Source organism: Phoca vitulina, unplaced genomic scaffold (assembly GCF_004348235.1).
Source record: "Phoca vitulina isolate PV1807 unplaced genomic scaffold, GSC_HSeal_1.0 scaffold20, whole genome shotgun sequence".
Classification (NCBI taxonomy): Eukaryota; Metazoa; Chordata; class Mammalia; order Carnivora; family Phocidae; genus Phoca; species Phoca vitulina.
Window position 1 is genome coordinate 19245337 of NW_022589723.1, and position 5365 is coordinate 19250701.

Consider the following 5365-nt stretch of genomic DNA (forward strand, 5'->3'; position numbering starts at 1 on the left):
GTGTCTCTCAAATAGGACATTCCAGTCAAAGCCTTGGTATGTAACCAATGTTTCCAAACGGTGTCCTGTTATGAGGAGAAGAGCTTCTTATTGAACTTATGCAAATAACTGTAATTGCCATGAAAGAAAGAATACTCAGAGTTTCTAGATTCTGGAGGGTTGAGGTAGGGAGAAAAATTAAATGTTTTAATTTGTTCACAAAGGGATATTTTATCCTTTTCCTCAATTCATTCAGTCCTATGCTATTAATTTTTGTTTTTTGAATGTGGCTTTCCCATTATTTCTGGAAATTCTCACCCAGTTCAGTTTTATGATTTTAAATATATCAAAAACCTGTATTTGTCAAAAGCTCTTTTTATGAATCTCCTCGAAGATGACATTTTGCAAGAGCATCAAAATAACTATAAATGAGGGCGCCTGGGTGGCTTAGTCAGTTTAGTGGCTGGCTCTTGATTTGGGCTCAAGTCATGATCTCAGGGTCCTGAGATTGAGACCCACATCTGGCTCTGCACTCAGCAGGGAATCTGCTTGAGGATTCTCTCTCTGCCCCTCCTCCTGCTCATGTACTCTCTCTAAAATAAATAGATCTTTAAAAAAAACCCTCAAATGGACACAGTTAAAGACCTGAGAGTTCATTATAATGCATTTGACAAGGAAATCCAGTTATTTGTGACATAACATTTCAATAATTTAAGTAATGGCCTTATACTAGGACATATTAAAACTTAAGGAATTTCGTATTTTCTAGACTAGTTATAGCATTTATCCATATAATACAACCTAAGGCTTATCATTGTTGGTTTGACAGTGCTTTCCAAGTAACTTAAGCCTAAGTAGTCAAAAAGACTTCATTTACCTTTTCAAATCTTCGGGGAGTTTGTTAAAATACCTCAACATTTTAAAGCACGTACCTAAACAGGATTATAGATCATTATACATTTAATATTTAATTATTCATATCAGAAAAATTTTAAGTTTTTTTTTAAGTTATTTAACATACAGTGTAATATAAGTTTCAGGGGTACAACATAATGATTCAACACTTCCACATAACACCCGATGCTCATCACAAGTGCACTCCTTAATCCCCATCACCTATTTAACCCATCACCCCACCCACCTCCATTCTGATAACTATAAAGAACAAACTGATGGTTAAGAATCTGTTTCTTGCTTGCTTCTCTCCCCCTTGTCCCTCCTTTGCTTGTTTTGTTCCATAAACTCCACCTATGAGTGGAATCATATGGTATTTGTCTTTATCTGAGTGACTTACTTCGCTTAGCATTATACTCTCTAGCTCCAACCATGTCATTGCAAATGGCAAGATTTCATTCTTTTTTATGCCTGAATAATATTCCATGGTATATCTTCTTTATCCATTCATCAGTCAATGGACACTTGGGCTGTTTTAATATTTTGGCTATTGTAGATAATGCTGCTATAAATATTGGGGTGTATGTATCCCTTTTTGAGCTAACATTTCTGTACTCTTTGGGTAAATACCTAGTAGTGCAATTGCTGGATCATAGGGTAGGTCTATTTTTAACTTTTTGAGGAATCTCCATGCTGTTTTCCAGAGTGTCTGCACCAGAAGAAGATAGACTTTAAAACAAAGACTGTAACAAGAGACAAGGAAGGGCATTACTATAACAATTGTAAATATTTATGCACCCAATACTGGAGCACCTAAATACATCAAGTATTAACAGACATAAAGAGAGAAACTGATGGTAATACAGTAATAGTAGGGGTCTTTGAAACTCCATTTCCATCAATGGATAGGTGATTGAGGCAAAAAATCAATAAGGAAACAGTCATTGAAGGAAACATTAGACCAGATGGACATAACATATATTCAGATCATTCCATCCCCAAACAGTGTGCAGTCTAAGTGTACATAGAATGTTCTCCAGAATAGAACATAAATTAGGCCACAAAACAAGCCTCAATAAATTTAAGACTGAAGTCTTAGCATGTATTTTTCTGATCACAATGGTATGAAACTAGAAATAACAGGAAAAACTGGAAAAAAACACAAACATAGGGAGACTAAACAACCAACCAATGGTTCAACGAAGCAAGCAAAGAAGAAAATAAAAAATACATGGAGGCAAATGAAAATGAAATGAAAACAAGAGACCAAAATCTTTAGGATGCAGAGAAAGCAGTTCCAAGAGGGAGGAATATAGTGATAAAAGGCTCAAATAAACAATCTAACCTAAAGGAAGTAGAAAAAGTTCCAGGGGAGTAGAGAAAAGGAAATGATAATGATCAGAGCAGAAATAAATGAAAGAGACTAAAAAAGAGTAGAAAAAAAATCAATCAGGCCCCCTCCCCCAGAAGACCAGCGCAAACCCTGCCAACACCACATCTCTGGACACTTGTGTTTTGTGGGACCTCTGCTCTGATGGGGGCAGGTGACCTTTCACAACCACAGTACTATCCACTTTGTTAAAACATGCTTCTCCCCTACTGGGAACCAAATGGTGCCCACAAAGGGCAAAGAAAATCTCTGCAGACAACTGGACTGGAGGAAGAAGACACCAAGACTCCACAGCAGAGCATGTGCAACACACATGGGAGACTCTCTGTGAAGTGTCAGGCCCTAGGGAACAGGGGACACTACAGGGCATTACTGGACCTACTCTTCATAAGGCTACTATCGCTAAGACCAAGAGAAGCAGCTGGCTTTCCTAACACACACACACACACACACACACACAACACAGAGTGACAAAAAGAGACACAGAAATAGGTCTCAAATGAAAGAATAGGACCAAATCATAGCAAGAAACCTAAGTGAAACAGATATAAATAATATGCCTGATTGACTCATTCAAGTGTGGTAACATCTGCATCATAGGGATGTTAGAAGAAGAAGAAAGAAGGGGGACAGAAAATTTATTTGAAGAAATAGCTGAAGTCTTCCCTAATCTGGCAAAGGTTAACAGAAATCTCAATCTAGGAGGCACAGACAGCCCTCGACAAAATCACCAAAGAAGGTCCGCACCAAGACAAATAGCAATTAATATGGCAAAAAAAAAAATTTTTTTTCAAAGCAAGAGAAAAGACAATTACATAGCAGGGAAACTCCATAAAGCTCTCAGTACAGTTTTCAGCAGTCACTTTGCAGACCAGAAGGGAGTGGCATAATATATTGAAAATGCTGACAGGAAAAAATCTGCAGCCGAGGATACTCGATTCAGCAAGTACATCACTCAGAATAGGAGGAGAGTTTCACAGACAAAAATGAAAAGCATTCATGACCACTAAACCAGCCCTGCAAGAAATATTAAAGGGGCCTGTTTGGAAAGGCAAGACTGAAAGTGACAGTACAAAGGTAGGAAACACAAAAGCAGTAAAAGTAAGTATTTTTGCAAAAGCCAGTCAAGGGATTCATAAAAGGATGTAAAATATGACACCATATACGTAAAATATAGCGGGGAGAGGAGTAAAGAATATATTCATACTTATGTAACCACCAACTTTATAGACTGCTATAAGCAGAGGATGTTATATAGAAACCAAATGGTAACCACAAAAGAAAATCCAGTAATAGATATACTTGGATTCCTTTCTCTTTATTCTTTGCATATCATTAAAGAAAGCCAACAAACCATGAAAGAGCAAGAGAGGAAAGGATTAGAGAAAATCTATAGAAACAACCTCAAAAGAAGTAACAAAATGGCAATAAATACACATCTAATCAATAATTACTTTGAATGTAAACTGACTAAATGCTCCAATCAAAAGGCATAGGGTGACAAAGTGAATAAAAAATAAAACCCATCATGATCCCAGGATCCTGGGATCGAGCCCCACATCGGGCTCTCTGCTTGGCGGGAAGCCTGCTTCTCCCTTTCCCACGCCCCCTGCTTGTTTCTGCTCTCGCTAATTCTGTCAAATAAATAAAATCTTAAAAAAAAAAAAAAACCCATCATAATGCTGCCTACACAAGACTCATTTCAAACCTAAACACAACTGCAATTTGAAAATGGAGGGGATGGAAAAGATTTATGCAAATGGAAGTCAAAAGAAAGCTGGGGTAACAATATTTATATTGGACAAAATAGACTTTAAAACAAAGACTAACAGGAGACAAAAAAAGGACACTATATAATCATAAAGGGGACAACCCAACAAGAGGCTATAACAATTGTAAATATTTATGTACTCAACATGGGAACACCCAAATACATAAAACAGTTAATAACAAACATGAAGGAAATAATCGATAGTAACACAATAGTAGTAGGGAATGTTAACATCCCACATACATCAATGGACAGATCATCCAAACAGAAAATCAGTAAGGAAACAGTGGCTTTGAATGATACTCTGGACAAGATGGATTTAACAGACATATTGAGAACATTCCATCCTAAAACAGAATACACATTCTTTTCAACTGCACATGGAGCATTCTCCAGAATAGATCACATATTAGGTCACAAAACAAGTCTGAATAAATTTTTAAAAATTCAAAGTCATACCATGCATCTTTTCTGACCACAACGCTATGAAACTAGAAATCAACCTCAAGAAAAAATCTGGAAAGACACAAATACATGCAAGTTAAATAAGATGCTACTAAACAATGAATGGGTCAACCTAAAAAATTACATGGAAACAAATGAAAACACAATGCCCCCAAATCTTTGGGATGCAGCAAAAGCGGTTCTAAAACGGAAGTTTAGAGCAATACAGGCCTACCTCAAGAAGCAAGAAAAATCTCCAACAACCTAAGTTTACACCTAAAAGGAACTAGAAAAAGAAAAACCCAAACCAAACACAAGGAAGGAAATAATAAAATTAGAGCAGAAATAAATGATATATAATCTAAAAATATAGATGAAACTAGGAGCTGGTTCTTTGAAAAGACCAACAAAATTGATAATCTTCTAGACAGATTCATTGAGAGAGAGAGGACTCAAAATCACAAAAGAGAAATAACAACCAACACAACAGAAATACAATTGTAACAGAATATTATGAAAACCTATATGCCAACAAATTGGACAACTGAGAAGAAATGGACAAATTTCTAGAAATACAGAACTTACCAAAACTAAAGCAGGAAGAGAAAATTTGAACAGACCAATTAACAGCAATGAAAGTGAATCAGTAATAATACCTATTCTCAAACTGTTCCAAATACAGAGAAGGAAAACTTCCAAATTCATTCTACAAGGCCAGTATCACCCAGACACCAAAACCAGATAAAGACACCACAAAAAAAGAGAACCACAGGCCAACATCCCTCATGAATATAGATGCAAAAATCCTCAACAAAATATTAGCAAACTGAATCCAATAGTACATTAAAAAGATCACTCAGGGGGCGCCTGGGTGGCTCAGTCGTTAA